General features: G+C 41.7%; 1 protein-coding gene across 1 annotated transcript in view; it reads left to right on the plus strand.

The window, feature by feature from the left end:
* LOC124880404 (sialoadhesin-like) overlaps positions 1-22,800 on the plus strand; it is a 264,206-nt gene that overhangs the window by 63,367 nt on the left and 178,039 nt on the right. The gene's annotated exons all lie outside the window — the stretch shown is intronic.

Here is a 22,800-nt window from a genome sequence, read left to right on the forward strand (position 1 = left end):
GTTCTCTTTTTGTTTTTCAATTTGATCGCAACTGTATTCCAGAATTTCTCTGCTCAGGTTAAATGCAAAGAAGTATTTTAAGCCGGCGTTGACATTTTTATGGTATACCCAAACAAAACAAAAACTGCAGTGTTAGATTTAATCAGAAATTAAGATAAGAAGCTTGACTCCAAACTGGACTTTGTTCCCACATAGTGTTTCAAAAGAAGAACAGACATAATTTTCCTTAAATTCTACCTTTTTAATTTTGAGAGTTGGGGAGAAAATTATTACTAGAACCCCTATTTTACAATCTAAATGCTGATAAATGTTCCAATATTTTATTTCTTTGTAATCTAAAATTACCTTGTGTACCTTTGTACTCCTAGGTATTCTTTTAATCTTTAAAACCTAAGAAATCAAACAAGGAGACTAGAGTTTGAGCTGACTATCCTCTTTAGTGTTAAGAGGGCCTTTATTTCTTTTTTGTTTTTTTAAAACACAGGACTTTACTTGTCTTTATTCCATTATATAGAATCCTAGCCTTGGCTCCAAAACAAAACTCTTCAGCCCCAATCTGTGTCCCCCAGTGTAGAAATTTTGAGTATTAATGCATTTCAAAGCCACCAAAATGACTGGAACTCATCATTGGCTTAGATCTGTTTTTAATAGGTCTTCCTTTAATTAAGCATTATAATTTTATGGACCCAAAATCTATGGCTCACAGATTAGTGTAAATTTGTGGTACCACTGTCCAATCAGATTCTTTCTTACCTTCAGAAAGAAAAAAATAACCCAATATCTTTCCATTCCCATTTTAAAGTTTTTTTGTTTTTTGTTTTTTCCAAGGAAAATGTGTTGAACAGAACCAATTATGCTCAAATGTTTTAAAAGTTTAGCTGGTGATATCTTTGGGAAAAGAACAAGTGTTTTTATATTTCTGTGCAACACAGAACTGATTAGGTTTCCGTTCCTTCCCCAGAGGAAAAAAAAAGAACCTGCAGAACCAAGCCTTTCATAGATTTTGTCAGGACTTGATATAAGGTACAGTGTAAATCAACACGCTGCATGAATCAGAAGAAGGAAGAAAAAAAAAGCTAATATAACATCTTCCCAGCAGCTGCTGTGAAAACTGTGAATTTGCACCTTCCATAAGCGTAAGTTAGAGCTTGTGGACAAAAACTGCACCAAACTGTAAATACTGTGTCAGAGACTGTATGAAGACCATCTGCAGTAGTCTTAATGAGGTCTCTACCCATTAGATTTATGGGATACAAACTCTGACAACAGAAAATAATGCCTGAAGGTGAAACCCATCAGGTGTTACGCATGCGCTGGGTTTTGAAAATGCTCCTTCATGAGAGCTGTCCTGAGAATAACATAGAAACACATGATTACTGCTGAGTTTTGGAGATGTTGTAACTTCCTCTGCTTTTTAATAACTTTTAATAACTAGAATAATTGACCCTGGATATTCCATGACAAAAGAGAGAACTTGCTTCTCTCAAAGAATTAACTTTAAAGTATCAAATGAGTTAAGTTATCACCTTTTGAAGATACTTTTCTAACCCTAAAATAATATTTTAACCCGCTATATCTGTCCACGTCAAGCAAGCGTCACATGAGCAGCGGTTAATAAGCATTCTTCATTGCAGAAAATAGGAAAATATTTATGCAAATGTGTGTGTGTGTGTTTGTACGTTACTCCCATCAGTTTCTAAATCGCTCCAGAGTCAGACTGTCAGGCACACAGTCCTCTATCAGTCCAAAAAAAAAAACAGGCCCTTCCCAGGTCTGTTGGTGAGACATTCAATCATTCTTTGTCCACTTTAACTTCTCCAGGAGAGAGAAAGAACTTTGCTCCAGCCTGTTTCTCTTCTGCCCGCACAAGATGTGCTTTCAAGATGAAGCCAGTGTATCGCTCCTCTGACCCATCTCAGTGGGTTTGGGGCTTCTGGCCAGACTTCTCCTGAGTTTTGTTCTGGTGGAAACTCACACTGTCATTTGCAGCAGGCAGGCAGGCAGGCAGACTCTCTCTCTTTCAGGCCGTGCTGAAGAAGCATCTCTGGTGGAGTAGCCATGGGGAGGGCAGGTGTCTAATGTTCAGACGTGGAGGTTGCACTCAAATCCTGTGTGTGTGTGTGTGTGTGTGTGTGTGTGTGTGTGTGAGTGTGTGTGTATGTGTGTGTGAGAGAGAGGCAGAAGAAAAAAATTTTGAATAGGTTCAGATTTTGCACACAGAAATATTATCAGTCAGTCAGTTAGTTGTCCACATGCCTGTCATTCCTTCGAACTCTACTTTCTGTGTCTTCCACATTCTTCCTTCCAGAACATGTACTATACTCCTTTCTAAAACAACTTTCTTTTCCCATCTCTACTGTCCCTTTTCACTTTTACCTTCTTTTCCAACTGACTGCAATATTTAAGACAAAAGAAACTTCAAGCAGGAAGGTTTTAACTCTTTAACCCCTTAATTGATCCAGTCAGTGCTTTTTGGTTTATATACCATGTAGTCAAACATTTCTCCCTGAGGAGGAGGTGTCTCCTTAGAACTTGTCAGACCCATTACGCACCGGTTAACGGGGGAATATTCCTTAAAACCTGCAGACGTCTCCATAAGAGTTCAAAGATTTCTGGCACTCTGATCACCTTCCCTCCAGCCAAGTAGTCAGAAGAGCCTTATTCAATCACCTAAGAGTTCCTAATCAATTGGCCAAAAGAGCCTCACTCAACCACACATAGGGGGAGGACTTTGCCGGCAAGCTACTGATCAGTTCGCAGTCATCCCAGCCACTAAGGGAGAGGACATGGACCAAACCGTTGCTCAACTGCACACAGCTATGTCCTTTAAGCTGTATGTTCTAAGGTGGAACAATCCTATAACTCTCAAACCCTCGTCCTCAGTAGAAACGTTTTATAAATTTAAGCTTTCAATTTAATTAGTAGGACCTTTTAAATTGTGTATAAATGTAAAATGTCGAATCTGGGTATTTTGTTCTAATTTGTTTTTAGGTTGAAACCCAAGTTGGTAAAACAAATAATGATAGTAATTATTAAATTATGCTGATTCAGGATCTCACGTCTCTGAGAAAAAATCAGGTTCCTTCCGGATTCCAGTGCTGAGTCTCCAAGAACCTCGACGCAGAGGTCCTCCTTCCCTGTAACAGTAAATCGGGGTATGAGACAAAGAAACTCTTCCAAGGCTGGCCTAGCCCTTCTCTGTCGATGTCCTCAGAGGAATTCAGTCAAGGAATCCTGCCACGCAACGCCAAATTGTTGAAGAAAAATTGTATTTTCTAAAGAAAGAGAACGATGATAACCATTCAATCAGCTTTATTATTTTAGCCTTATAAGGGAGACAGGTCTTTCAGCATCAGGCGTATTACTGATCAGAGCCGAGACCAAATCCGATGAGACAAAGGCTGACACTTCCTTATATCAGCTTAGCAAAAAACCCATGTGGCTTGGCACCCCCTCTATGAAGAGCAGAGGTAAGAATCAGCCTAACTTTGCAGACATCTCGACTCCTCTGTGATAAGCATTTCCCCTTTAGCTTGTAAATGCAGTGGGGGTGACCAACAGGAGGGAGCAGGAAGGAAAAATGAAGCCATTGTCATTTCAGACCGATCGTCACCTCAGAAGGACAAAAGCAATTTAAATTATTTCATCACAATTGTTAACCACCACACCTTTAAATTAAGAAGCAATAAATCAGCTTTTGTTAGTTGTGTCACTTAATGGACGTCTGTCTGCAGCCTCATCTCTGCAAGACGTCTCATCTCTTCTTTGCATAAGATTTGTAAAGCACCAAGTTACATCTTTAGTTTGAAACAAGATACAACGATTTATGAAAACCTCTTTCACCAAATACATTTTGAAAAGCAATTTGTTTTTGTCCGGCACACATCTTATCAATAAAACCATTTCCAGAGGGTTCTTTAATGGTGCAATTATTACACCTGGTATCTGCAGCAAGAAGGACTTCAGTTGAAATCTTCAGGTTCTTCAACACGTCTCATCTATTGAACACAAGAGATAGGCACTAGAGCTCACATCACACAACCCCAACCCTTCCACTGGTTAACCGGGTATAGACAATGGCTGCATTCAGCAGCAAAATCCTTTAAATTTTCTGGAGTTAGTTTTAGTAAAGTACTACATATGTTAATATGCAGTATAACCAGGGGATATAACCATCTCATCATTGTAGGTGAAAATGTTCACATTCACACGACTGTGCTTTTAATATGACAGGATCAAACTTTCTAACCTCACAGTGATGGTCCTGAAGCAGTAAAGATGTTGCAGTGTCATTTACCTGCCACTAGATGGTAGTAAAGACTAAATATTTTAATCATAAAGCTACAGCGTTTCATTGCAGGCCATTGTGGGATTGTTCATATTTATGTCTCGTAACACCAAACAAATGTAGTAATGTAACCTAAAGCAGGTATCTTCAAAACTGAACCCTCCAGTTTGTCCATGTTTATAAATGTACTAATAAAATCTAACTGGTACTGAGGCATTTTTGTCCAGATGTATGAAACTTTAGAACTTTTATTTAAATTATTTACCTTTAGTAGTAGGAAACAGAAATCCGACTTTGTTAATGTTTAGGATCACATATATTTTCTCAACCTATAAGGGGTATATGAGAGCAACCAGTCATACAATGTTGTGAATATAGCAAATTATTTTAAGTGCACTAAAGACAGAACAATGTCAGAATACAATGCAGTTTTCATTAATATTAAAAAAACTGAAAACACGTTAAAGTTGAGGTAAACTTGCAAAAAGCCCTTTTAACCTTCTCAAATGTTATTGTACGTAGCTGTAAACATCTTGTTTCTATACACTGAAACAAAACAGCTCATGTGTGGCTTTATCTGCTGCTGTGACACTGAAGCGTAAAGATGTTGTTCTGAAATCATTTCAAGAGTCTTCTATGTTTAGATATAATAATGATCTAAACCTGCCTCAACCACCAGTCACCACCAACCTCTGCCTTTACAGCCTCCAGCAGTCCATATTTGACTTTGTTGCGGTTCAAGTTTTAAGTGATGTATGCATGAGGACATTTATTTTAAATATTTTAAACACGGAAACCTTTCTATGCTGTCTGTGTGTGTGTGTTCTGCTATGTACCTTCTTTAAAAGCTCTATCTGTTCCTAGCTGATTAGTTGTGGTGATGTAATGGTTCATTAAAGTACCCTCCCTTTTGTTATTTTGGCTTAAAGGCTATACAAGGCTACTTTCAGTCATTATTTAAAGGACAAGAGTGCAACCTTATCTTTCCATCATTGAATTGCCTCATAACTTCTTTTTGGTGCTGTACTGAGAAATAAGGAAACTCGTACTCGTACTCGTCGTCTTCCGCTTTATCCGGGACCGGGTCGCGGGGTCAGCAGACTCAGCAGAGACGCCCAGACGTCCCTCTCCCCAGACACCTCCTCCAGCTCCTCCAGGGGGAGCCCAAGGCGTTCCCAGGCCAGCCGAGAGACATAGTCCCTCCAGTGTGTCCTGGGCCGTCCCCTGGGCCTCCTCCCGGTGGGACGTGCCTGGAACACCTCCCGAGGAAGGCGTCCAGGAGGCATCCGGTATAGATGCCCGAGCCACCTCAACTGGCTCCTCTCAATGTGGAGGAGCAGCGGCTCTACTCCGAGCCCCTCCCAGATGGCCGAGCTCCTCACCCTATCTCTAAGGGAGTGCCCGGCCACCCTACGGAGGAAATTCATTTCAGCTGCTTGTATCCGGTATCTCGTTCTTTCGGTCATGACCCAAAGTTCACGGTCATAGGTAAGGGTAGGAACGTAGACCGACCGGTAAATCGAGAGCTTCGCTTTTCGGCTCAGCTCTCTCTTCACCACAACGGACCGGCACAGCGCCCCCATTACTGTGGCAGCCGCACCAATCCGTCTGTCGACCTCCCGCTCCATTCTTCCCTCACTTGTGAACAAGTCCCCGAGATACTTAAACTCCTTCACTTGAGGCAGGAATTCCCCTCCAACCTGAAGAGGACAAGCCACCCTTTTCCGGTCGAGAGCCATGGCCTCGGACTTGGAGGAGCTGATTTGCATCCCTGCCGCTTCACACTCGGCTGTTAACCGCCCCAGTGCGTGCTGTAGGTCTTGGCTAGAGGGGGCCAGCAGGACCACATCATCTGCAAAAAGAAGAGATTAAATCCTCTGGTCTCCAAACCAGACCCCCTCCGGCCCTTGGCTGCGCCTAGAAATCCTGTCCATAAAAGTTATGAACAGGACCGGTGACAAAGGGCAGCCCTGCCGGAGTCCAACATGCACCAGGAACAGGTCCAAATTAGTGCCGGCAATGCGAACCAAACTTTTGCTCCGCTTGTATTGAGACCGGATGGCCCCCAGTAAAGGTTCCCCGATTCCATACTCCTGGAGCACCCCCCACAGGGCATCACGAGAGACACAGTCGAATGCTTTCTCCAGGCCCACAAAACACATGTGGACCGGTTGGGCAAACTCCCATGAACATCCAAGTACCCTGTAGAGGGTATAGAGCTGGTCCAGTGTTCCACGGCCGGGATGAAAACCACAGTGCTCCTCCTGAAGCCGGGGTTCGACTATCGGCCGGACTCTCCTCTCCAATACCCTGGCGTAGGCCTTACCAGGGAGGCTGAGGAGTGTGATCCCCCTGTAGTTGGAACACACCCTCCGGTCACCCTTCTTATGAAAGGGGACCACCACCTCAGTCTGCCAGTCCAGAGGCACTGTCCCCAACCGCCACACAGTGTTGAAGAGGTGTGTCAACCAAGTCAGCCCTACAACATCCAGAGACTTGAGGTACTCAGGGCGGATCTCACCCACCCCCGAAGCCCTGCCACCGCGGAGCTTTTTAACCACCTCGGTGACTTCTGCCTGGGTGATGAAAGAGTCCAACCCCGAGTCCCCAGCCTCTGTTTCCACCACGGAATGCGTGATGGCAGGATTGAGGAGATCCTCGAAGTACTCCTTCCACCGCCCGATAATGTCCCCAGTTGAGGTCAGCAGCCTGAAAACAGTGTTGGCAAAGCATTGCTTCCCCCTCCTGAGGCGGCGGACGGTTTGCCAGAGTCGCTTCGAGGCCAACCGGTAGTCCTTCTCCATGGCCGCACCGAACTCCTCCCAGGCCCAAGTTTTTGCCTCTGCCACCGCCCGGGCCGCAGCACGCTTGGCCTCATGGTACCCGTCAGCCGCCTCAGGAGTCCCACAAGCCAACCACAGCTGATAGGACTCCTTCTTCAGCTTGACAGCATCCCTTACTGCCGGTGTCCACCACCGGGTTCGGGGATTGCCGCCGCGACAGGCACCGCAGACATTACGGCCGCAACTACGGGCAGCAGCATCGACAATAGATGTGGAGAACATGTTCCACTCGGACTCTATGTCTCCAACATCCCCCGGAATCTGGTCAAAGCTCTTCCGGAGGTGGGAGTTGAATACATCCCTGGCCAAGGGCTCTGCCAGACGTTCCCAGCAGACCCTCACTATGCGCTTGGGCCTGCCAAGTCTGTCCGGCTTTCTCCTCCTCCAGCGGATCCAACTCACCACCAGGTGGTGATCAGTGGACAGCTCAGCCCCTCTCTTCACCCGAGTGTCCAAGACATGCGGGCGAAGGTCTGATGATACGATAACAAAGTCGATCATTGACCTCCTGCCTAGGGTGTCCTGGTGCCAAGTGCACTGGTTACCCTTATGTTTGAACATGGTGTTCATTATGGACAATCTGTGACTAGCACAGAAGTCCAGTAACAAAACACCACTCGGATTCAGATCGGGGAGGCCATTCCTCCCGATCATGCCCCTCCAAGTGTCACTGTCGTTTCCCACGTGGGCGTTGAAGTCCCCCAGCAGAATAAAGGAATCCCCGGGAAGGGCACTGTCAGGTTTAAACAACCTACAATACTTAAAAAGAAGAGAGAGAGACAAAGTATTAGTTATTTTACTCGCACGAGGAGAACGGTCAGAGATGTGTTCAGTTACAAGTCTCCCAACCGCTCTGAAACCCATCCAACCGCTTCCTCTTTTTTATTGTCTTTTGGGGGTCCCTAGTTTACAAAAACATTAATCTCTAAAGGATGGGAAAACAACAGCTGCATCGTAAACAGGTCATAAACAGCTTTATCCTTTAACAACACATTTCCACAGTCCTCTTTCAGCTTCCAGGGTCAGTTGCCCTTTTGTTCAGTGTAATCAGCCTTCATCTTTATGACCTCCTCAACTGGACTGCTTCCTTCTGTGCTAGCTCAGCTCCATTTATGATCTTTGCCTGCAGACAACTCATCACATTCTTTACTTACACACATCTTGAATGATTATAAGATTAAATGGTTAAAATAAAGAATAGGAAACAAATAAGACAAACTTTATTCAATTATTCCAACAGGCACTATCCAGCACCCCCGACAGGGATGCCAAGAAGGCCGGGTACTCCGCACTACCGCTCGGCCCATAGGCCGAAACGACAGTCAGAGACCTGTCCCCAACCTGAAGGCGCAGGGATGAAACCCTCTCATCCACCGGGGTAAACCCCAACACGAGACGGCTGAGCTGGGGGGCAACAAGCAAACCCACCCCAGCCCGCCGCCTCTCCCCGTGGGCCACTCCAGAGTAGAAGAGAGTCCAGCCCCTCTCAAGGAGATGGGTTCCAGAGCCCACGCTTTATCAAAAAGGTAAGTTTTAAGCCTAGCCTTAAAAGTAGACAGGGTGTCTGCCTCACGGACTAAAACTGGGAGCTGGTTCCACAGGAGAGGAGCCTGATAACTAAATGATCTGCCTCCCATTCTACTTCTAGAGACTCTAGGAACCACCAGTAAAAACTGCAGTCTGAGAACGAAGTGCTCTGTTAGGAACATATGGACCAATCAGATCTCTGATGTATGATGGAGCTAGATCATTAAGGGCTTTATTTGTGAGGAGGAGAATTTTAAATTCTATTCTGGATTTAACAGGGAGCCAATGAAGGTAAGCTAAAGTAGGGGAAATATGAGCTCTCTTTTAAATTTTCATCAGAACTCTTGCTGCAGCACTTTGAATCAGCAGAAGGATTTTAACTGCATTTTGTCGACATCCTGATATTAAAGAATTACATTAGTCCAGCCTTGAAGTAACAAATGCATGGACTAGTTTTTCAGCGTCACTCCTGGACAGGATATTTCTAAGTTTGGCAAAGTTCCGGAGGTGAAAGAAGGAAATCCTTGAATCTGTTTAATATGGGATTTAAATTACCTGTCCTGGTCAAAAATAACACCAAGATTTTTTACTTTATTACCAGAGGTCAATTTAATGCCATCCAGGTTAAGTGATTGACTAAGCAGTTTCTTTTTTAAAGACTCCAGTCCAAAGACGACAACTTCTGTCTTGTCTGAATTTAGAAGCAGAAAATTTAAACTCATCCAAGTTTTTACAGGTCCTTCTAAAAAAATTAGCATATTGTGATAAAGTTCATTATTTTCCATAATGTCATGATGAAAATTTAACATTCATATATTTTAGATTAATTGCACACAAACTGAAATATTTCAGGTCTTTTATTGTCTTAATACAGATGATTTTGGCATACAGCTCATGAAAACCCAAAATTCCTATCTCACAAAATTAGCATATTATTAAAAGGGTCTCTAAACGAGCTATGAACCTAATCATCTGAATCAACGAGTTAACTCTAAACACCTGCAAAAGATTCCTGAGGCCTTTAAAACTCCCAGCCTGGTTTATCACTCAAAACCCCAATCATGGGTAAGACTGCCGACCTGACTGCTGTCCAGAAGGCCACTATTGACACCCTCAAGCAAGAGGGTAAGACACAGAAAGAAATTTCTGAACGAATAGGCTGTTCCCAGAGTGCTGTATCAAGGCACCTCAGTGGGAAGTCTGTGGGAAGGAAAAAGTGTGGCAGAAAACGCTGCACAACGAGAAGAGGTGACCGGACCCTGAGGAAGATTGTGGAGAAGGGCCGATTCCAGACCTTGGGGGACCTGCGGAAGCAGTGGACTGAGTCTGGAGTAGAAACATCCAGAGCCACCGTGCACAGGCGTGTGCAGGAAATGGGCTACAGGTGCTGCATTCCCCAGACCTGGGCTACAGGAGAAGCAGCACTGGACTGTTGCTCAGTGGTCCAAAGTACTTTTTTCGGATGAAAGCAAATTCTGCATGTCATTCGGAAATCAATGTGCCAGAGTCTGGAGGAAGACTGGGGAGAAGGAAATGCCAAAATGCCAGAAGTCCAGTGTCAAGTACCCGCAGTCAGTGATGGTCTGGGGTGCCGTGTCAGCTGCTGGTGTTGGTCCATTGTGTTTTATCAAGGGCAGGGTCAATGCAGCTAGCTATCAGGAGATTTTGGAGCACTTCATGCTTCTATCTGCTGAAAAGCTTTATGGAGATGAAGATTTCGTTTTTCAGCACGACCTGGCACCTGCTCACAGTGCCAAAACCACTGGTAAATGGTTTACTGACCATGGTATCACTGTGCTCAATTGGCCTGCCAACTCTCCTGACCTGAACCCCATAGAGAATCTGTGGGATATTGTGAAGAGAACGTTGAGAGACTCAAGACCCAACACTCTGGATGAGCTAAAGGCCGCTATCGAAGCATCCTGGGCCTCCATAAGACCTCAGCAGTGCCACAGGCTGATTGCCTCCATGCCACGCCGCATTGAAGCAGTCATTCCTGCCAAAGGATTCCCGACCAAGTATTGAGTGCATAACTGTACATGATTATTTGAAGGTTGACATTTTTTGTATTAAAAACCCTTTTCTTTTATTGGTCGGATGAAATAATCTAATTTTGTGAGATAGGAATGTTGGGTTTTCATGAGCTGTATGCCAAAATCATCCGTATTAAGACAATAAAAGACCTGAAATATTTCAGTTAGTGTGCAATGAATCTAAAATATATGAATGTTAAATTTTCATCATGACATTATAGAAAATAATGAACTTTATCACAATATGCTAATTTTTTGAGAAGGACCTGTATGTCTTCAAGACATGCTTGTAGTCTGTCTAACTGGTTGGGCTCATCAGGAGTTATGGATAAGTAAATCTGAGTATCAGGTGTATATGCAAGCAACCAGGTGCATGTTGTGGTGAAGCTAATAGCTAATTATTTCATGTGCAGTAAAGACAGAACGATGTCAGAATACAATGCAGTTTCCATTAATATCATTAGAAAAGCTAAAATGACATTAATGATAAGGTAAACCTGTAAAAAGCCCCTTTTTAATCTCCCCAAAAGTTATTGGAAATAGATGTTAACATCCTATTTCTATACCTTGAAACAAAACAGCTCATGTATGACTGGTTCATCTGCTGCTGAGACACTGAAGCTTAAAGATGTTGTTCTGAAATCATTTCAAGAGTCACCTGTGTTTAGATTTAACAATGACCTGAACCTGCCTCAACCACCAGTCACCACCAACCTCTGCCACTATGACCCCACCAGTGTCAGTATCAATGTATTTATACAGTGCCTTCAAAAGGTATTCACACCCCTTGAACTTTTCCTCATATTGTCACATTACAACCACAAACATAAACATATTTTATGTGAAAGACCAACACAAAGTGGTATACAATTGTGAAGTGGAAAGAAAATTATACATGATTTAAAACATTTCTTACAAATAAAAAACTGGAAAGGGTGGTGTGAAAACGTATTCAGCTCCCTTTACTCTGAGTGCAACCAATTGCATTCAGAAGTTTCCTAATGATTGGTAATGACTAAATAGAGTCCACCTGTGTGTAATCTAATCTGAGTACAAATACAGCTGCTCTGTGACGTCCTCAGAGGTTTGTTAGGAGAATATTGGGGCTCAAACAACATCATGAAGTCCAAGGAACACACCAGACAGGTCAGAGATAAAGTTGTGGAGAAGTTTAAAGCAGGATTAGGGTATAAAAAGACTTTTCAATCTTTGAATGTCTCACGGAGCACTGATCAATCCATCATCTTGAAACGGAAAGAGTACGGCACAACTGTAAATCTACCAAGACAAGGCTGTCCACCTAAACTTACAGGCTGAACAAGGAGAGCACTGATCAGAGATGCAGCCAAGAGGCCCATGGTGACTCTGGATGAACTGCAGAGATCCACAGCTCAGGTGGGGAAATCTGTCCACAGGACAACTATTAGTCATGGACTGCACAAATGTGGTCTTAATGTAACAGTGGCAAGAAGAAATACATTGTTAAAAGAAAACCATAAAGGGTCCAGTTGCAGTTTGGAACATGTGGAAGAAGGTGCTTTGGTCAAACGAGACCATAATTGAACTTTTTGTCGGGGTCTGGGAGATTTTATCTGTTTGCCTGCTACATTTTTTCCTTGACCTCCAGATGATGCCAGAGCACGGTGGAGGTGAAATTGTCACAGCTGCATCTCATTGAGCCTCATCACTGAGGAGTATAAGAGGAGCCTGCTGTCAGCACTTCGATGCCTGAGTGTTAACCTGCAGTTGTAAAACTCTACCCTCCCGATGCTCTTGATTCCTTGCTTAATTAAGAAAGACTTCTTACCTTCGTGCGTGCTCCTCCTCAGGTTGTTCCTGAACCCTGGATCCAGTTCCAGTTTGTTCCTTGGTTCCAAGACACCTCCAAACCTTCAAGTTGAGTTCTCCGGACAAAGCTCCAGCTGGAAGCTTAATGGCTCCTTGTTGCCTTGGCGTCTTCGACTAAGCGATTCCTGCACACCCTCCACCGTGCTCACCATCCAAGATCCTCACCCCCAGACTGACTCATCAAAACCTCTGGAGCATCCCACCTTCTGTAAGCAGTTCAGTTTCTTCGCTCCCAGGCTCTAACATCTTACCTCCCCCCTGGCTGTTCTTCAAATCATCACCTGTAAGCATAAGAACTGTTATTAGCTGTAATTAAACCTTTACTTAAGAAACCTTCGCTTGATCGAGATGACTTGAAAAATTACAGACCTATATCCAATCTTCCATTCTTATCTAAAATTCTTGAGAAAATTGTTGCTAATCAAATGTGTGAGCATTTATAAAGCAATGACCTGTTTGAAGAGTTTCAGTCAGGTTTCAGAGATCATCATAGCACTGAAACAGCTCTGCTGAAAGTCACTAATGTTATTCTTATGGCTTCAGATAATGGACTTGTGTCTGTTCTGGTTCTGTTAGATCTCAGTGCTGCATTTGGTACAGTCGATCACAAAATTCTCTTAGAAAGGCTGGAATATGCTGTATGGATCAGGGGAACAGCGCTAGGCTGGTTTAAATCTTATCTGTCTGACAGATTCCAGTTTGTTCATCTAAATTATAAATCATCTTTAAACTCCAGGGTTAATTGTAGAGTACCACAGGGTTCAGTACTTGGGCCAATTCTCTTTACTATATACAGGTCCTTCTCAAAATATTAGCATATTGTGATAAAGTTTATTATTTTCCATAATGTCATGATGAAAATTTAACATTCATATATTTTAGATTCATTGCACACTAACTGAAATATTTCAGGTCTTTTATTGTCTTAATACGGATGATTTTGGCTTACAGCTCATGAAACCCAAAATTCCTATCTCACAAAATTAGCATATTTCATCCGACCAATAAAAGAAAAGTGTTTTTAATACAAAAAACGTCAACCTTCAAATAATCATCTACAGTTATGCACTCAATACTTGGTCGGGAATCCTTTTGCAGAAATGACTGCTTCAATGCAGCGTGGCATGGAGACAATCAGCCTGTGGCACTGCTGAGGTCTTATGGAGGCCCAGGATGCTTCGATAGCAGCCTTTAGCTCATCCAGAGTGTTGGGTCTTGAGTCTCTCAACGTTCTCTTCACAATATCCCACAGATTCTCTATGGGGTTCAGGTCAGGAGAGTCGGCAGGCCAATTGAGCACAGTGATACTATGGTCAGTAAACCATTTACCAGTGGTTTTGGCACTGTGAGCAGGTGCCAGGTCATGCTGAAAAATGAAATCTTCATCTCCATAAAGCTTTTCAGCAGATGGAAGCATGAAGTGCTCCAAAATCTCCTGATAGCTAGCTGCATTGACCCTGGCCTTGATAAAACACAGTGGACCAACACCAGCAGCTGACACGGCACCCCAGACCATCACTGACTGTGGGTACTTGACACTGGACTTCTGGTATTTTGGCATTTCCTTCTCCCCAGTCTTCCTCCAGACTCTGGCACCTTGATTTCCGAATGACATGCAGAATTTGCTTTCATCCGAAAAAAGTACTTTGGACCACTGAGCAACAGTCCTGTGCTGCTTCTCTGCAGCCCAGGTCAGGCGCTTCTGCCGCTGTTTCTGGTTCAAAAGTGGCTTGACCTGGGGAATGCAGCACCTGTAGCCCATTTCCTGCACACGCCTGTGCACGGTGGCTCTGTTTCTACTCCAGACTCAGTCCACTGCTTCCGCAGGTCCCCCAAGGTCTGGAATCGGCCCTTCTCCACAATCTTTCTCAGGGTCCGGTCACCTCTTCTCGTTGTGCAGCATTTTCTGCCACACTTTTTCCTTCCCACAGACTGCCCACTGAGGTGCCTTGATACAGCACTCTGGGAACAGCCTATTCGTTCAGAAATTTCTTTCTGTGTCTTACCCTCTTGCTTGAGGGTGTCAATAGTGGCCTTCTGGACAGCAGTCAGGTCGGCAGTCTTACCCATGATTGGGGTTTTGAGTGATGAACCAGGCTGGGAGTTTTAAAGGCCTCAGGAATCTTTTGCAGGTGTTTAGAGTTAACTCGTTGATTCAGATGATTAGGTTCATAGCTCGTTTAGAGACCCTTTTAATGATATGCTAATTTTGTGAGATAGGAATTTTGGGTTTTCATGAGCTGTATGCCAAAATCATCCGTATTAAGACAATAAAAGACCTGAAATATTTCAGTTAGTGTGCAATGAATCTAAAATATATGAATGTTAAATTTTTATCATTACATTATGGAAAATAATGAACTTTATCACAATATGCTAATATTTTGAGAAGGACCTGTATATGCTTCCAATAGGTCAAATTATTAGGCAGCATAGGATAAATTTTCACTGTTACGCTGATGATACTCAGCTTTACTTATCCATAAATACTGATGAGCCCAACCAGTTAGATAGACTACAAGCATGTCTTGAAGACATAAAAACTTGGATGACGTTAAATTTTTTGCTTCTAAATTCAGACAAGACAGAAGTTGTCGTCTTTGGACCGGAGTCTTTAAAAAAGAAACTGCTTAGTCAATCACTTAACCTGGATGGCATTAAATTGACCTCTGATAATAAAGTAAAAACCCTTGGTGTTACTTTTGACCAGGACATGTCATTCAAATCCCATATTAAACAGGTTTCTAGGATTTCCTTCTTTCATCTCCGGAACATTGCCAAAATTAGAAATATCCTACTTTTAAGGCTAGGCTTAAAACTTTCCTTTTTGATAAAGCTTATAGTTAGAGTGGCTTAGTTTATCCTGAGCTATCTTCCTTATTTTTTACCTCCGTCTTCTTCCCTCCCTGTTGGATGGAGTAAGGGGGAGTCAGATTTAGCCTAAACCGGCTCAGTTATGGTTGAGGTGCAAACACACCTTCCATTTCTGCTACCTGTATGACCCCTTCTCTTTTCCAATGGGTATAATCAGTCTGACAGAGGGAGGTATCCCAATCCTTGTGGTTTTTAGTATAACAATGACCATCAGTGGGACCCTTTGTGAGGTGCCTTGAGACGACATTGTTGTAAATAAGCGCCGTTTAACTAAATAATCTGAACTGAAACTATCTGTGTAGTTATGCTGCTATAGGCTTAGGCTGCTGGAAGACATAACGACCACTTTCACCCTCTTCGCTACATTCTCACACTACTCTCCAATTTTGCATTGTTTGCTGTTATTTCAGCTTTTAACCTTGTTCTCTCTTTGATGAGATTTGATGAGAGAGGTAAACCCGAAGAGGTAAACCCGAATGATTAAGTTGGAGGGTTCAGCGGCTGGAATCAACAGTCAAAATTGAGAAGGCGAATTATTTCCAAAACCCTTTCTTGAGTTCAAAGGTGATATGGTTATCTAAGGAACAGACGTAACTGCCCCTTCCTGACATCGCCCCTATCAGTTGGATATAGTATAACTGTAACCCCCCCTGAATAACCTTTTACTCTAAGATGAAAAAGTAAATGTTTTAGAAAAGCTACAGGTAACTAAAATTATCATTCCTTTTTCCTAAAATGGAGTCTCTCATGATTCAAAAACAAACACATCATTGCTAGTCAATTTGTAACTTGGAAACCGTATACTGAAGTTCTTTTTTTTTTTTACTGTTAATCTCATATTCGTCTTACCTCTTTCAGCTGCTTTTCCAGTATGTTGACGCAGAAGCTGAAGGTTTTTCTCGTTCCATCGATGTAGTGAAGCACAATCTTTTAATTTACTTTTTAGGTCTTTTCTATTTTGAACTGATTTAGACTGGCTCATATATTCAACAAATAGGTCCTGCTGTAAAGCAAAATGAACTTACAATTCTGTCAGGTTACACAGTTCATTTATTAGGATTTCATGTGATAGGTCAACAATAAGTTGATTATACCTTTAAAATATAAATGGATGCATGTCTTTTTTTGTTTTTTAGATGTATTAACGCCTGAAAAAACATACAGATTATTAATAACACCCTTAAACACACCCCTGTGTGTTTTAATTGGCTCATTTAAGGCCTTCCCCGTAACACCCTTAAACACACCCCTGTGTTTTAATTGTCTCATTTAAGGTATCGCCCCTAATGACGACAACCAATCAGCATCCACGGTTACGCCCCCTTGGACACACCACCTGCTTGACCACATGACCTCCTGCCCACATGGCGCCAACCGGAAGTCCCGCCCTCACCGGAAGTCCCGCCCACTTGTCAAAAAGTTTGATGAAAGGGTGTACTTAAATTCTCTAAGGTGGTCAGAGTTGATGGAAGATGGATGGAGCCAAATACAGGGCAGTCTTGGAACAAAACCTGTTGGAGTCTTCAAAAGATTTGAGCCCACTGGGGCGGAGGTTCACCTTCCAGCAGGAGAACGACCCTAAACATAAAGCCAGGACTAAAAAGGAATAGTTTAAAACAAAACTTATTCATGTGTTAGAATGGGCCAGTCAAAGTCCAGACCTAAACCCAATCAAGAATCTGTGGCAAGATCTGAAAAATGCTGTTCATAAATGCTCTCCTTTTAATCTGACTGAACTTGAGCTGTTTTGCAGAGAAGAATGGGCAAAACTTTCAGTCACTAGATGAGCAAAGCTGGTAGAGACATACCCTAAAAGACCTATAATTGCAGGAACAGGTGGGACCACCTGTTCCTGCAGGTGGTCCCACAAAGTATTGCCCAAGGGGGCTGAATACTTTGCACACCACCCTTTCAGTTTTTTTATTTGTAAAAAAAAAAAAGAAATCATGTATAATTTTTTTTCCCATTTCCCAATTGTATAAAATTCCTCATACTCGTACTCGTACTTATCGTCTTCCGCTTTATCCACCTCCCCAGACACCTCCTCCAGCTCCTCCCGGGGGGAGCCCAAGGAGTTCGCAGGCCAGCCGAGAGACATAGTCCCTCCAGCGTGTCCTGAGCCGTCTGCTGGGTTTCCTCCCGGTGGGACGTGCCTGGAACAACTCCCGAGGAAGGCATCCAGGAGGCATCCGGTATAGATGCCCGAGCCACCTCAACTGGCTCCTCTCAATATGGAGGAGCAGCGGCTCTACTCAGAGCTCCTCCCAGATGGCCGAGCTCCTCATTCTATCTATAAGGGAATCCCTGGCCAGCCTACGGAGGAAGGTCATTTTAGCTGCTTGTATCCGGGATCACGTTCTTTCGTTCATGACCCAAAGTTCATGGCCATAGGTGAGGTTAGGAACGTAGACCGACCAGTAAATCGAGAGCTTCGGTTTTCAGCTCAGCTCTCTCTCCACCACAACGGACCGGCACAGCGTCCCCATTACTGCGGCAGACGCACCGATCCGTCTGTCGATCTCACATTCCGTTCTCCCTTCACTCGTGAACAAGACCCGAGATACTTGAACTTCTCCACTTGAGGCAGGAACTCCCCTCCAACCTGAAGAGGACAAGCCTCTGTATAAAATTCCAATAACATATATTTATGTTTGTGGTTGTAATGTGACAAAATGTGGAAAAGTTCAAGGGTATGAATACTTTTGCAAGCCACTGTACAGCACCAGTTCACAGCACATGTCGCCTCATTCACTTTACAAAGCAATTTAATCGAATCATACAGATTCCAAGTCAGACATTCCAGTCATTTCAGTTCGGTCAAACTACCTGATTTTGTGTTTCTCTTCTAAAGAAAACAAACATATTATAAAACAGCAACAGATCCAGTGGAGGAGCAGAAAACAGAGGAGGAGCTTTCAGTTTAATTCCTTCATTAAATGCTTAATAATGCTCTAAAGAAAGCACACAGTTTCAAATGATGTGAAACTACTAGAGAAATACTCAAAGACCATCCGCGAAACACCTGAGAGTAAAAAATCTCCAGAATAAAAAGCAACATCAAATGTGTTGAACATCAGTAGCAGTATTAACAGTAGAAATAACTTCTCAGTTGGTTCTAATGACAGTGTTCATGAATACAGTCAAATAATATAATAAAATAGGCTACTTGAAAAATAGTTTTTCTGCTGTGGGCTTTAATGACCTGTATAAATGGTTTATTTAACTCAAGGAACTGATTTTTCAGCAAATTAAATTCTTATTTACACATGAGGCACAAACTGCACTCTGTAGCACTGAGACTGATGGGAGGTCCAAGTATCAGAAAGGATCCAGTGTGAGTCGTTCTGAAATCATAATTCACAAATCTTTTATGTTCAGATACAACAATCACGTGAACCCACCTGAACCACCAGTCACCACCAACCTCTGCCATGAACTTTGTTGTGGTTCAAGTTTTAAATGATGTACGCCTGAGTAAATGTATTCTAAACACAGAAACCATTCTTAGCTGTCTGTATCTGTCTGTGTGTGTGTGGCCATATGTTTTTTAATAATCATATTATTATAATTAATATTAATATTAATTGACACAATTCACTTCCACATGTCACCAGAGGGTAATTATCACTATCTGGTACAGAAAATATCCGATCAAGTCATTCAGCCATACTCAAAAATAGTTTGGACATTTTGTGCTTTTGCTTTTTTTCCACTCTCTCTCTATCTGCTGTCACTTCCTTTGGTCTCTTCTTTCTCTCCTATCAGTCTCAGCTCTCTCACTCACCAATGCTCGGCCCCGCCCTTCTGTTTCAAACTCTTCTCCTAAGAGGTTTTGAAAATAGTTATAGAAATTTCTGTTACCATCAACAAAAAGCTAAAATCTGTCAAATAATTTTGCTACTTTTGATTTACAAGGCATTACACAACAGTGGTCTGATTCCAAATGTTAATGTGTTTTATTCTATTGAAAGGTAGAAATAAATAAAAAGTGGGACATGTCTTTTGTTTCAAGTAACTACTCACTGGAGGTCAGTTATTTGTGCTAGTTGGCTCATCAGATGGCTCTGCTGTGTCTGTTTGCACATGTTAGCTGTTGCCTCAATGGATCAAACCATTATATCAACAAAGGTGAGGGGGAAGGTATAAATGCATTGTTTTGTTTTGAACTTTTTTTGTGGGAAACCAACATTTTTCCCTGATTGTGGAGGTCCAGACTCCCCTGTCCACCTGTGATTCCTGCCTCTACCTATGAGTCATATTCTGGCTCAGAAATTTAAAGTTGAACCCGTTGCAGCTGGGCCAACTAACTCTTGTTGGTTTAACTTAACCTCACAAACACACCAGTTTTAGCTCCTTGATCTGTAACAATGGGATGCTTAATGTTCCATGAGTCATGAGCTGCCATGAACTATTTGAAGAAAGTGTGAATGACAGTTTTAAAAATGCACACTATAAGAGGAGCTCTTTAAAAAATCTGAAACAAAAACTAACTTTAACCCCACAATGACATGAACTAAGATTCACATAAACCACTTTCTTAAAAACTCTGCAATGTTTGTTAAAAGTTAGGATTTTTTTATATTCACATTATGAATGTTTCACATGAAACAGTTTGAAATGTTTCTGCAGTGGACAGGAAATAAAACCCACCAACTGCTGCGGTTAAAGCTGCTGCTGTGGTGTGAAGTTTGTGTGAAAGGAAGGAAACACACAGGCTTTACTTAGAAGTATAAACCATGCTAGTGTCATATATGTGGGGTAGATGTAACTCCTCCTTCATCTTTATAGTTAAAACAAAGTAGAAGCCTTTCTGATGAGCTGTGCAGCAGGTCTGGATGTCAGGATGGAGAACGCTCTGCTTTGCATGCTGGGATTTTTCTGTAAGTACAACAATGACTTTCTGTTCAATGATCAAAAACGATGTTTCTGCATGTTGGATTTATAATTTATCACCGTTAGATCTGTTTCTCTGCCATCCTGAAGAGACTAGATGTGTGTTTTTCTACAATTTTGTATCTATCTGTTATCTTGGTTTTATCATATAAATGTTTTTGATGTTAGTCTCTATTGATTTAAAAGGTCATTTAGAAAAATAATAATTTATTAGGCCCTCAGAGAGGACCTAGACGGCCCTGACAGTTCCCTTGAGGTAATGACATAGCAGATAGGACCAGGAGGAGGACAGGCTGAAGGAAGACTGAAGTAACAATGGAAAAGGTTTCACAAATTAAACCAGGATGTTAAGACAACCACAACGTAACACATAACTGGATTAAATCTTTCAGAAAACAAAGACAAAACAAATGAATCCAGAGCTGAACACACAAGATGATCTGAAAACAAAGCCAACATTCTTCACAGTGACAAAGATTATGTGAAAATGACCCCCAATTGTTTAATAAATGCTCAGGAAACATCTGCACGACATGAAGATAAAAATTTGTTTAATGCACATATGATTTGTGAGTTAATGAATGATGATCTTTCATATTTTAGCTTAGAAGTTTGTTAAACAGGGTTTCTGTGAGTGTTTTGAACAACAATAACAGTAGTTTTCCATTCAGTCACAGTAGACAGAACTATATCATCAATAAATTAGTTCATAACATATTTTTTGCTGTTATACAAAGAAAAGAGGAAATTACATATTTTAAGCTCCTTAAATGTAGCTGCAGTCAGAAACAGATAATTAGTTTCTAGAATTATTTCTATCAAAATGGATGAGATAGGTCAAAGGATAGAGGTCATAGGGTCAAAATCAATTAGTGTCAGCACTATATTAACCTTATTATGTATTTTATATATTTGTGCTTTAATCCAGCCTTTTACCTGCTAAATGCCAGATAGTTTAGTTTATTTTCACCTGACTGCTGCCTAACCTCTGCTTACATGGGTCCTCCACAACCCTGAATTGTAACAAGTCTAGGTTTAAAATAAGTTTGGAACTAAGTTTTTCTATGATTTTCTTTCTTTTGTGGAAACATAAAGTTCATTATTATAGAACTTGTAGTTTGGTTTCTGCTAAAGTAACTATCTGCTCATACATCTTGCAGTGCTACAGACATCACATGATGCATAACCTTGAATATCTCACAATCTGTCACTTTTGTACTACAAAAAAAACATAAATGAGCTTCACTCACTAAGTATTCAGGTTTTTTGTGCAGATCTCGGTGTAATTACACATCCTTCACATAGTGTGACACGTATCTGCTTCTAACATTTAATTCTGCTAGAAGTTAATCTGAATGTGATGGATGAGATCATTTACATCATCATGTCCCTTTAGATAAAAAGAGGAACTGTAAGGTTTGCCCTAGAAGTTGCATTTGATCCGTTCTAAGAGGATTTGAGTTTATGGACTTCAGCAGTCAGTAGTAATAAACAAAACATCTTAAATATAAAAATAATTTATTAAATATTTTGAAATATTTTTTAAGTTTCATAGAAAGCTCTCATTAATCATTAATCAAAGTTTTCCAGCAGAACTGCAGCCATCTTTCTGTTTCCCTTCCATCAACAACACATATAGACGTTATATTCCCTCAGTAGCCAGACATCTCCAGCTTTGAGTGACAAATGAAGAGTGAGCAGGCTGGAGGTGAACTCTTCATGGACAAGAAGTGACCAGAGTCTTTCTTCAACACAAACTTAATCAAGACCAATTGTGGACATGAACCTGTAAAAGAAGGTTGTAATTTAATTTTTATTTTCATTTAATGAGCAAAGTGAGGTTTTGGTAGAACATCTGCCAGACTGGTAACAATGACTAACTGAGGCATAGGATGGAACCAGTAGTGATGACTAAATGAAGCTTTGTGAAGCACTGAAGCTGGTTTTAAAAAAGTTGATAACTCAAAGCGTTTCAACACAGTCCTCTTTAAAGGCATCTTGTGGTCAAAAGTATGAACAGCAGTTTAGATCTATAGCTTAAAATAAATCGCTTTATTAAAACTGTCTAATCTACAGAGTTCAGTTAACAGCTTCTGTTTAATTATCATGTGGCACTTCTGTCTGATATCAGGATTTTATTGTTGTTTTTTGAACATGTAGTTGTTGAAGTGAAAAAATAATCTGAAATACTGATGATGAATCCTTCCTGGTTTGAACAGGGACCATTATGTGATCTACTTTTGTTTTGACTCCTTAAGGTTTGTAAACACAGTATAAGTGACAGGATCAGCACCAAGACACCACAAGTCTCACCAGTGATTCACTTCCTTATAAACTAGTGAATGAAGCATCAAAATAACAAAGCAGTGAGCACGTGACTCTGGCCAGATTAATCACGACATAACACAGTGCTTCAGAAGCAATTCACACTTACTAGCATTAGCACTAAAGTACATGGCCAAACATGAGACCGGTGCAAACATCCTGAATTTAA

The sequence above is a fragment of the Girardinichthys multiradiatus genome, chromosome 14 (assembly GCF_021462225.1).
Source record: "Girardinichthys multiradiatus isolate DD_20200921_A chromosome 14, DD_fGirMul_XY1, whole genome shotgun sequence".
NCBI lineage: Eukaryota > Metazoa > Chordata > Actinopteri > Cyprinodontiformes > Goodeidae > Girardinichthys > Girardinichthys multiradiatus.